Source organism: Drosophila willistoni (assembly GCF_018902025.1).
Source record: "Drosophila willistoni isolate 14030-0811.24 chromosome 2L unlocalized genomic scaffold, UCI_dwil_1.1 Seg168, whole genome shotgun sequence".
Classification (NCBI taxonomy): Eukaryota; Metazoa; Arthropoda; class Insecta; order Diptera; family Drosophilidae; genus Drosophila; species Drosophila willistoni.
In genome coordinates this window covers 9,788,343-9,801,607 of record NW_025814047.1, presented here as the reverse complement: position 1 = coordinate 9,801,607, position 13,265 = coordinate 9,788,343, and positions in this window count along the sequence as shown.

Below are 13,265 nucleotides of genomic sequence, written 5' to 3'. Positions count from 1 at the left end.
AAAAGGCAAAAGCAAGGCAAGGGTGCTCCTGGTCTTGTCATACTAAATTTCGGAGACCCAAAAGTTTAGAAATTCGATTTGTGTAGTGTAGGCTCTAGCCTGGGTGAACCTTTTTGCTGGCACGTATGTATCAACCGATTGAATTGTGGGTATTTGGCTACGTCATAGACGTCATTTCTTTATCAAATGAAATATAGATATAGAGAGGGGAATAGAAATACCATTGTCAGTCAGTCAGCTAGTCAGCTCAGGCCGTCCGTCAGTTAGCAGAAGGGAACAGAAAATTGCGAAAGCAATTTTAAATATTTAGATAAAACTTTGAAAGCAAATCAACTGATATGGCCCCACAAAACCACTTTTAGATTAGTCAAAAAAGAGGGCTAGGTCGTTCGACCTATTTCAACTACTTAGTTAAAGGAAGATGTGTTTTTTTTATTCTGTTTATCTGTAAGTGAAATGTTTTCTATGCAGCCTAGGGATGTTGGTAATGCACGACATTGATTGACTTTCCCTTTGAGTAAGCGTTGGAGCCATGCGGATGATAGAACATGAGAGTCACCATTTTCTCCACTTGTTGTTGCATTGTTCGTTGGACAAAAACAAAGGCGTCACAACAAGACACAAACTAGACATCACAGCAGGAAGATACAATAGACCGACAGCAGCCGACAGAATCATCCACATCCCAGCAACTACAATATATACACCTACATCTACATTTGAACACATACATACACACATGCGTACACATGTATGTACATATATCCAAGACATTGCCCAGGCAATTTCAACGAGAATCAGCATCAGCATCATCAGCAACAGCCTCGAGTATATAGAAAAGTCCAATAGCCCATGGCGACTGTCTGTTTGTTGATTTAAACAAATTATTTTTAGCTTCGACCATATTAAAAAGAACAAATAATGGCTTTTGCTGTTCACTTGGTTTCTTTTAAGTTTGCTTCTTCTCAAATAAATAACGACGTATACGTAATTTGTTTATCACGTCGACGATGAGGCCAAGGACGACCTTTACAAGCAGCGCCTGTTGGTATGCAACTAAAATACAGAATACGAAAGAAAAAAGAACACAACCTAATCACATCAGCAGGGCCATGGAGAGCAGCTCAGACCTGTGAGATAGCGCTCTAGAAGAACGGGAGTGGGGTGGTGGAGACTTAGTGCCAAATTCTATTAACTCGAGGCCAACGGAAGAGACACGGCAAACTCATTAGATGCAGCAACCAAGGCAAGTTATTAGTATGCAGGTGCTTGTTGGTATTTGTCTAATAGCATCATCATCATCACCATCAGGATGAGTTTGTGGGTGCGAGTATGTGTGTGTTTGTGTGTGGGTTAATAATTTAATTTATAGCCACACACACATCAAAACAGTTGCGGGAACTGTTTGCCACCAATCAATACTATCTAGAGCCATAGCCATATTCGCATTAGCCAAAACGAACTCGGCGCAATTTTGTATCTAAATAATCTTTCTTCCGTTGATGTCTTGCAGCTGCTGCGCTTTGAATGTTGTTTACTGCTTGCACATGAACATTTGAAATTCAATGAAAATATTCTCGGATCCTCCCTTGTCCCCGTTTCTCCTTCTCTTGTCTGACACATCTGAGCATATGAGCATATGAGAGTAATAGTTTCATTTGTCCGTCTCGTAATTATCTAAGCGAAATGGTCAATTTAGAATTGGCAGTGGGGCCAGGGCCGTTAGAACACTGAGCGAGGGAAACTTGCCAAATTTGTATCCAATACTGAAATTATCAACTCAAATAGAAGTTTCCCACTTTGTTAAAAGCCATTTTAGTCAAGAAGTCTTACTAGATATACCCTCTCCTTCATATGGAAGGTTTGTTACAATTAAACATTTAACAATTTCACTTTCATTTTTCAAGTTTGGTCTGTGGTTTTTGACTGCTTGCAACAAATGAACAATTCGCAGAGGAATCGTGAATATCCTTAAAATTCTATAACCTCAGATTCGATCAGTCTGCGATAGAAATAAGAATTCACACATATAACACTAACTAGTAAGACAAGTAAGATCTATTGCACTTTGTCTGATATGATTCGTATATCAGTTCGGTTGGAATGCTTGATTAATTTGCTTGGTTTGTATAGAATATGCAAATACATATCCATTTAAGATAATGTAATATCATCTGACGACCTTCAAGGCAATAACCAATTCAATTCACAATTTGTGCGTCACAAGTGTCCAGATTTTAGTGCTCTCTTTTTTATGGCGTTGACCTTAAAGAAGGCGGCAAAACGTTTACAAGCGTAAGGTTGGCCCCAGTTTAGATGATGGGGCCTCTAATTAATAACCACTGTGAATGTGCGTATATATACATATATATATATATACATACGTATGTATTTACATACTTATATACAAAATATATTGCTTGGTCTTGAATATGCTTGGATATTTGTGAGTGTGTTTTGGGGAGAAGTGGACGAGTTGCCCATTTGCATTACAAATGCCGATCTAAACTAAAAGATAGCTAACGCGAAGCAAAGATGTCGCCTCATCGACGAGGCGAAGGGGCAAGCCGAGATGCAGGACGGTGAAGGGGATATTCTTAAACAGTTGACAATACAATAACTGTGTAAATTGTGCACATAGCAGAGAGTTATTCAAACATACAAATACATATACATATGTAGTTGCTGGTTGGAAAATAAATAGGCAGTTATACCACTATGTTTATCCATCCCCTGCCATTTAGTTAGCATGCAACTAACGATGATGGGCACGATGAGCAGTTAGTTTCATGTTAGTTCCAATCCCTCTGTGAACTCGAATCGAATTCAGAAATCAGAAATGAAAATGGAAATCAGTAGGCACGAGGGCCATCAATTTCATTTGTTGTAAACAACACCTAGCACCACCCGACACCGCCGAAGCACCACAACCACCACCCACCACCCACCACCAGCAGAGGCAAATTGAATTCAAACAAAACCCAATTTCAATTTTTTAATAAACAGTTCAAATTGAGAATTAATTAAGACCGGAGGCCACCAGTTGATATGTGCGTCTAGTAATTGTGGCCAAAAAAAAAAAAAAAAATAACAAAAAATAAACACCACGAAGAAGGGAAAACAATAACTGATTGTGAGACATCGTATCGCATAGATAGTGAAAATGAAAAATATATAATAGAAACATATTAGTCATTAGATAATCAACGAAATGGGTCACTAGTCAGGAGACGCATACAAACGGATACAAACGAAACTAAAGCCGACACGAAACTTAACGAAACTCGACGTAAATTGCAAATTTATTGTGGGTTTGCTTATAAAAACGAAAAAAGTATATGTACACACATATATAAATTTAAAAATTCCGCACATCGAGTCATCATCGAAGTCTCCGACTTCGGGATGCCCAGCAAAGATTCCAGCAGATGCAGGTGAACACGATAAGCCGACCCATAGAAAGGACCTTAGCATAGACTGCATGGACAATATTCTGTGTGTGTGTTAACATCGGATCCTGCTGCTGCATTCTGACCAATCGAATACATCTTTCTGCCTTGTACGACTACAGGGTATTCGAATAAAAAAAAAACTACAGTCTAAGGCGATGTTTTCGCATTGTTTATTGCAAGTATGGGCATGGGCATCTACGTCGCTGTTGCTGTTGCTATTGCTGTTGCTGTTGCTGCTGTCGTTGCTGCCGCCGATGTCGCTGCTGTTGCCGTGTATGCATGACTGCGACAACATTTTAAGCGCTTTTTTATGTGCCTCGCCTTGCCCGTTGATGGAGAGGCACACCGCCGCAACTAAAAATTGAAAACGAAATGTTTTTGGTACGCCCGATGCATGAAAATTTCCAACAATATAGGTACATATGTATATAAGTATATACCCCCTCACAACACCAAAATTTAATTGCTATCGAAAAGATGTTATGTCTTAATGAATTTTATATTCCTTTTATTCCTAGAGAGCAAGTATTATGCGACAATGTGGCGTAACCAAGGCAAAATTTTGAATCTACATACATACACAGATATATCTATTATAATATTAAAGGCTATATACATGTATATGAAAATGTAAAATATTTGGAAACTAAAGTATGTACATATAGAACACCATTATCATCTGTTGACGTACCGAAACAAGAAAAAATAAAATGAACAGCAACAAAATATTATTTTGTTTTGTCGCTGCTGCTGATGATGTTGCTGCCGCTTGTGATATTTTATATTTTATTTCAATATTTATATCAGACTCTAGATATAAATTAAACAAATACACGCACACACACACACGTAAATACTTCGTATATTCAGATACACATACAAATACACACATATGTACCTACATATGTATGTACATATGTAAATGTGTGTGTTCGTATGTATGTATATGTGTATACTCAAATACTTCTTCGCGGAATATCGTCACAATAACAATAACAAAACATTTTTGCTCTTTTCTTCACAAATTAGAATTTATTTTAATACCCGGAGGTCACGTTCATAGCACGGAGGTTGCTGCCGCTGCTGCTGCTGCTGTTGTAGTTGTTGTTGGTGTTATTTTTCACGCATAAGATATTGAAAATATGTAAACTGCATACTTAAATTGAAAGCATTAAGAAAAGTAATACAAAAAGGTGGAAAAAAAATGATTAAAACAGCCTCAACAGCAGCTGCAGCTGCACCTCAAGTAACTTCGCCATCTCTGACGTCACAAATGCCTTACGATAACACCAGAGACTAAATATTGTATCTGAGAGATACAGTTGCACACACATGCACAAAGATACACACACACACACACTCACGCAGGGAATAAAACGAAACATTCATATGTATATCAATTGATCACAAATCGAGTGAATATGATTTCTGATTATTACAGCGGCTGCGATAATTTGATTTCTTTCCATTTGAGTGTGGGTTAGTGGGTGGTTTACTTTGGTGGTGAGCGCGGCGCGTGAGGGCAGTGAATGAATTATCTTTTTCAGCTGGCTGCCGGCGAAACGAAAATTAATTCTCGCACTAGATCTAAAGATCCGCGAACCAGCGACGACCAGCGGGGCAACCAGCGACGACGGTTGCCTGTCAAAGCAAAACGTCAAACTGATATTTTCGCTCAAAGACGCAGCTCCAAAAGCCCAGCGATACGATACGAAAATGTTTAACAGAAAAACGAAAAGAAAACACACACAGACACACACGAACACACTCTGAATGCAAAAGAAACAACAGAAAATTTCGTAAAAAAAAAATAAAAAATAAAATATAACCAAACACACTCACACACAATATGAAAGAAAACCTAAAACAATCTGTGTTGAGATACAATTGTGAAGGCGAACAGCGCGAACGAGTGCGAACGAGTATCTGTATCTGAACTTGGCAACGCCACCAAGCACCCAGCCAGCCACAGGGGAGAGAGCCCCAGAGAGATGGAGAGAGAAGGCGACCTCAGCGCAGACAGCCAGATGCATATGCGGAGAGCTAAAGAGAGAGCAGAGCGTCTGCGAGAGGCTTTCGGCGTGGCATGGAAACGAAGAAATCAAATCAAAGCAAAGACTTCGAGAGAGCGCGAGAACTAACGAGGGAGAGCGCCAGAGAAGGAAAACATTTCGGCCGATCGGAGCTGGTCTCGTGACTAAATACGATAGTTGCGCTCGATCATAGGTAAGCGATTAAATATTTAAGTCGCACGTTGCAAACATTCATTCAAGTTTACGCAATCTAACCAACAAATCATCCGCACAGTAAAATAATTTGGAAAGCTAACGATGCATAAACAAAAACGTTGAGCTTTTAAACAATTCGAAATACCTTCAGAATCAGAAAATTTTAAATCACGGTTAGACGACCGAGCTCAATACTTTTCTATTTTGTTGACTCTACTTTTATATTCTTCAAGTTTGATACACATGCAATTGCAAGAAACTATTTGCCTCATAATTTATAGTTCCAATATTTTTGACGTTGCCAAAATTCATATCTGATATGTATTAGTTTAAACGGTTTTTTTTAGAATGCAAAATGTGAAACCCAAACGAAATTTCTGGAAACGATCCGTTAAGGATTAGAGTGCTATTTTCGTCTATTTTCCAAAAAAAAAAAAAAAAAAAAACAACAAAGTAATCGATCACAAAACTGTTTACTATTGTAAAAAAGTAAGCTACAATGTAGTTCATTATTGTTAACCTTAAATGTGATCACTTGCTGTTAATAGAAATCAGACGAAAATGTAATCACTTACTAATCTAATGACTACTGTTAAAAAACGAGTAGTTAAAAAAATGGGCGGGATTTAAATCCATGTCTTATTGTTTTGAGGACAAAAACACGGATTCTCGCTTTTTAAATTTGAGCTAATTAACATGAAGTATATATACATATGCTTGATCAGCATGAGAATGGAAGTCGATATAGTCATGTCCGTCCGTCGGTGCGCTGGCGTTTCACTCCGCCAATTTAAAAGCTATTAGGATGGAACTTGGTATTTAAGATAATTATAACCTGAGTGAGGGCAAGTATAAAAATCATCCGGATCGGACCACTATATCATACGAAAAATCAAATTTGCTTATGACATAATTTATTATACATAGTTTATTTATCCGATCTTATTCAATTTTGGCCAGCGCTGCCAGCAGGCTACTACGTCCTTGTTCTAAATCAACATAACATACACACATACAGACGCACCGCTATATAAACTGCATGTGTATGCGTGTACACCTACAAAGTCCTTTGCAAAGGGCAGGTATAGCGAAATTGAAAGGGATATAGCTTTAAGGATTTGGAACACAAAAAAAGACTGCAGGGGTATATTGGTTCGGCATAGCTGATGTTAGCTTCTTTGATGTTTTTTAAAATATTGAATTTCCATCGGAGCATGGAGCATGTGTCATCAGTGCTTACAATGCTGACGGTGGAGAAGGTAAAAATTCATCGGGACACAAAATATAAGCAGATCATTCATTATTTTATTGATTTAAAAACTGAGTGCTCGGACGATTTCCGGTTAAGTATGCTTTGGACAAAAAGTAATTTCAAAATGAGCAAATTATATTGTACATAAATCTAATAAATAATCTAATAAATCTAACATTTAGACTTTACATATTCAATATTAATATTCACTTTATTGAGTTTCTTCCGTTTTCGTTATACGTATATTTTCCATGTTTTTAGTCCGATATGAAGAACACTTGGTGAGTTGATAGATATTAATAGTGCTTACCAGTGTGCTGACTTTGGCAGGAGGCAATCGGTTTTTCTAGATTCTGGAGGCGAAAGTAGGCGTGGCCAAAATGTTAAATTTCAATAATCTGCACCAGAGAACTGCAACGAGTGTGATTGAGAAGGATCAATCAAGCTTCAAAAAATCAAATCATTCCGCTCAACACCTATGTTACAACATGTTTACTCCGTTCACTCACTTAAAACGAAAAAATCATTCAGGGTATCGCAACCAATTGGTTTCAATCAATTGCTATAATATTAGTTTTCAAGTCGCAATCTTGATTGTTGTAGCAAAAACGCTCACCCGAATTGATCGTTTTTAAAATTCGATTCAAGACAAATGAATAAATCCGAACTAACATCGGATTTCGTGCACATGATTTGAGTAGAGTTTGACATTCAAAATCGATATGAATTGCGATATGACTGTGTACCGAACTGCATTAAATTAAAAAACAATGTGTTTAAAAGTTGTATTATTTTATAATTATAACTATTACAGTTATAAGGAACAAGTTTAGCCATGCAACAGCCATGCCTAGCCAAATTGGATGTCTGATTCGCCGTGAGTTTTAGAACAGCACAGCAAGTGCGGCAGACCTTATTATTTCCGACAATATCGACCAAATCGCACTCGTTTCGTTTGGTGGACAGAGTAAACTTTCCATTTTCGATTTGCTCTGTTATGAACTTCGAATTAATTTCCTCCATTTTTTCCAATAACTTATATTTTTTGTTTTGGCGATAACAAAAATTCTATAAATAATTCATATAGTCAGTCAATCACACACAATCGAAAAGTGTGATTGTGAGCAAACAGACGATAAATCCTTCGAACAAAACAAAAATCTTCGGTCACTCCCATTTGCCTAAGCAAAAGATTCGTTCTGCTCAATCAAGTTGTAGGAAAATATGCGGTCATATAGAATGAACTACTAGCAATACTTTTGCGAGCATACAGTTCATTCACTCAATACATAGGACCGCATCGAACAAAATCAAACTCAATGATTGAGTGCACCGTAAAATTTATTACTCATTGCAGTTCTCTGATCTGCACATATACTAAAGAAATCTACATACCAAATTTGGTAGTTCTAGCTTTGTTAGTTTTCGAGAAAATCACTTTTTTCTCCATTTTTTGGGGCGAAAGTGGGCGTGGCAAATTTTTGAATGAAGCTCAATCTGCATGTATACCAAGCCACTACACATGTCAAATTTGGTGGTTCTAGTCTTTGAGAAAATTAGTTTTATTCAATTTGCGGGGCAAATGTAGGTATTACAGGAGTCACAGTACCAAATTTGGTGACTCTTGCTCTTATAGACTCCGAGATCTACGTGTTCATACAGACAGACGGACGGACATGGCTAAATCAGCTCGCCATTTGATCCTGATCAAGAATACCTACATATACTTTATGGGGTCGGAAATGCTTCCTTTTATCTGTTACATACATTTTTACGACTATAATATATCATTTCACCCTATGGGTGCATGGTATAAAAATTAGTTTGCAGTACTTCAAAAGTCAAATATTTTCAAAACGCATTTGATTTTTCTAAGTGGGAGTGGCAAAAATTATAAATAATCATAACCTGACACACTAAAAAAGTCTGCGTACTGAAATTGGTGGCTTTTGTTTTGTTAGTCTTCGAAAATATCAGCTTTATTCAAAATTTAAAAACAAACAATAATTGCGCGCATATTAAGAGAGTATTCACACCGAATTCGTTAGAAAAATTTTTTATTAGCAAAAATTGGATATAATAAAATAAACTTGATCACCATAAGAATTAAGTTTGGTGACTCTGGTTCTTATAGTCTCTGAGATCTAGGTTTTTATACGGACGGACGGACATGATCAAGAGGGATCAGCATCAGAGAAGTCGAAAAAAGTTTCCTTTTGCCTGTTACATACATTTTGACGACTTTTGTATACCATTTCACGCGCATTCTAGAAATAAGTGAAATAAATCCTTTCTTATACCTTAAATTCTAATTGTAAGATATTTGAAAACATCGTGGATTGGAAACGTTTTAGAACGTTATAAGCATATGCTCTTGGACTTAGTCCACATATCCACTACCTACATATGTATACCTATATTTTTAGGGGTCTTAGTTTTTTAATTTCTCTCGAAGTTTGTGTGTCTTCGTTTAAACTTGTGGTCTTAGTTTGTTTGAGACTGCATTCATCTCGAAAGCAGCTCAGACACCTTCGATCGCCCCAAGACTTTTGTTGCTCCACTCATGTGTGGATATGTGAGTTTTATGTGTTGTATATACATATGTACACATATACAAAGATACATAAACACTTATCTATGTAGTGCACATGGACGAGTATTTATAGGAGCAATGGGACTTGCTGTTCTTTTGGTAATTGTAATTACGTTTGCTTTCATTTCATTTCATTTAGTTGCGTTTCATGTGCTTGCTTTTATCAGGGAGTCAGGGTGTCGGGCTGTCGGGCTTTACTATCAATTAGCTAGTCCATGGCAAAACAAATCACGGTAAGCACTCAGTAGGACCATGTGGTTTTCTTCTGTGCACGATAAAGTGTGTGTTATGGGAGATATTTGACGACTAACCTGCGGTTTGGAGATTCGCACAACTTTTTCAATTTCACTAATTCACATTTCGTTTGGATCACTGTACTTAACTATTAGACTAGCTAATTTATATGTTTGTTTTTTTTTTTTATTTTTTGTGTTAGAATTTAGTTATTTATTATTTTTTTAATGGTAAATCACAATTTTTGTGATGATAAAAAATCACCGTGCATTCATTTAGGCCAACCGTCGACAAAGCGTCAATGTGTTGGCGCTGGCACTGGTTTTTTGCATTTGTATTGGTATTGGTATTCGTATTTGTATTGGTATCGGGAACAACCAAATGTTTCCCATTGGAAGCGTGCTGCTGATGTCGATAGATACCATATAGACATACACGTAGCAGGGTCCAAAAGCTATAGCTATAGCGGTTAGTCAGTCAGTGAGTCAAAAATTCACCGAAAACTGCGGGATAAAACGGTGAAAGCGAGTAAAAAGTTTTGTGCGTGTGTGTGTATCTGTAGCTGTGTCTGTATCTGTAGCTGTATCTATGTATATCGATGCCAAAGCGTGTGTATTGCGCGTTTCGTGTATCTATCAATTCGGACAAAACTGAACTAAAACCCTCAAGTGTGCAAAAATCCTACATAAGTGAAGTGCGGTGGTCGTTCCTCGCTGTTGTCGACGTCGTAGCCGAGCGCTTTTTTATGCTGAGCAGCTGGAGCTGTAGCTGGAGCTGAAACAGAAAACAGAAGCAGCAGCAGAAACTTCAACTGAAGCTGTTGGTATGTATACAGGCTGAATGGCATATACGCAAACAGCAAACAAACAAATCAACAAGCTTGTTGCATGCCATCAGGAGCTTTGCGAAATGTTGAGATACACCACCAACACACGCAAACACCCACACACGTACAATGGAAAACATCTGAAAAGCTTCCACCGATATACATACTTACATACATATGTACATATATATGTGGGTGCTAACTCTGGTGGTGGTGATGGTGGAAGGAAGGTCCGACAGGCAATATTCAGTTTCCTTTTTGAAATTTTTAATTTATTTCACATAAGTATGCTATACATTTTTTATGCGCAGGCGTCGTCAAACAAGTTGCTGTTGCCGATGTTGCTGTTGTTGTTGCTTGGTTTATGCTTTGGCAACATGCCAGGAAGTTGGAGAAAGGACAACTGTTGCGCTACATGAGCCGAAGGATCGAAATCAAACCGAATCGGTCAAATCCAATGCCTGCTCGTGTTCTAAAAAATACGTACACAATTGTTGTATTAAACACTGTGAGTACACATGCTTGCTCCTTCTCTCTCTCTCTCACATTCTCTCTCTCAGTTTATTCTTTTCTGTTGCTTCTCTATATATGTACATAATTTGTATGTACGTATGTATGTATGTATGGCCTTTTCGCTTTCTCTCACTCGTATTCTCTTCCCTTCTCTCCCTTGGCTTTGTCAGTGTCTCTGTGTATAGGTAATTTTACAAATTCTTTTTTAAGCTTAGTTTGTATTGGTAAATAATAGAGAGAAGGCATCCAAAAAGGGCAAACCGCTATTGTACTTTATGTATGTACGTGTATCCCGACATTGCTGGGGTGATGAAAGGCCTGGGGAATGAGTCTGGGGTACGGAAAGCAGCTTTCTTATTGTATACCAAGCAGCAGAGGGGCGCATTATATAAAATTTATAAATACTTTTAAGCGGTGCCTCCAAAGGTGCGTATATCTCCATCGCCATAAATGTGTGTGTGTGTGTGTGTGTTTGTGTGTCTATGATGGCGACTTTATTACTGTATTATTGGCCTTTAATTTGAGCATCAAAATACTTCCTGCGCTTTTCCATTCTGGTCTCATTTGTGTGATTTTTATTTTCTACACACTGATTGTTTGTAGAACTTTGGCTTAATGTTTAAGTATGTACATTAAATTTTCATAATCTTAAATTTTATAATTTAAAGCTACATCTAATCAATTTAATATTCATTTGTTTATTGCAAAACGTTTGAATAGAATTTAGAGAGGAAGGTCCGTATGTAATATGTTTCTGTCAATCTATTTTGTCTTAAAGACTAAAAGACTTTAGAAGTTGGTTGCAAGCTTAATAGACCCTCGAAACTCTCTTTAAAAATCTTCAAGGACAGCTTCAGTTTTCTCAAATTTCTTTTAAAAAATTGGCTAGATTAAAGCTTTTACATATATCAATTAGGCATCACATATCAAAGAAAAACAGAAGCAGTTGAATATTAAAACCAAAAAAATGTACTGGCTATTAGGACAAAAGTCTCAGCTTAACATTGAAAACAAAGTAAGACTTTACAAAGCAATATTAAAGCCTGTTTGGACTTATGCGCTACAACTTTGGGGAACCGCGAGCCAATCAAATATTGAAATTATGCAACGCTATCAATCGAAAACCCTACGCACAATCGTTAACGCACCTTGGTATGTTTCCAATGCTGAAATACATAAGGACCTTAATATACCATTTGTAAAGGATGAAATAGCAGAGTTTAGTGTTAGATATATTGACAGACTGCACAACCACCCAAACTCATTAGCTCTAAGTCTACTTAATAATATAACAACAAGAAGACTAAAAAGATTACATATATTAGATCTTCCAAATAGGATTTAACTTTTGTTTTATATATGTACATATACATAAATATAAATATATATACCTATAAATATAATACACATGTATAAATACTTAAGTAGATTTAATTACTCGTCTGTACAACTTAGAGTTTATATATAATAGTTGACTCAGTGGAGCCGACTATTCCTGTTATGTTTTTATGTATCTCCAAATTTACTGATTGTCCAAGGACAGATTGTAAATAAAAAGAATTGGTAAAAAAAAAAAAGAAAAGAATTAGGCATCGAGTTCCCCTTAAATTTAAATATATATTCAATATGAGAAGCAATTTTTTAATGGCTTTTGTGGTGAGTCTTAGTTGTAAACATTTAAATATTGTTAATTAAGTCATTATGTTAAATAAGAGTAATTGCTTTGTCATGGCCAAAAACCGAATTGTTGTTTACACACACATCCAAAAAAGTGTCTTCTTCATCTGGCTATCAGTTTGTTAGCCACTTGCCAAAGTCCAAGAACTTGGGAGACGTAAATCGTAAACGCACTTGGCACTTAAACATTGCCACTAAAGAGACTCAGCTAAATGTTTCCCGCAAAATGGGCTCGGCTCATTATGTGGGATCCATCAGTAGAAGCAGCCACAAAGAACATTATGCATTAATGTAGCACTGGGCCTCACCTGGCCTGGCTTCCGACCTCAAACCAGGCCACAGTCCTGGTCCCAAAGCCAACGTTCCCCCACCGACGTTTTCACGCATCCATTGTCTTCAGACAACATTTGTTTTTCATCACTTTGTTTGTCTGATGTGTGCATTTTGCCCTCCGATTTAGCTACCGATTCAGCCACCCATCCTGCCCATC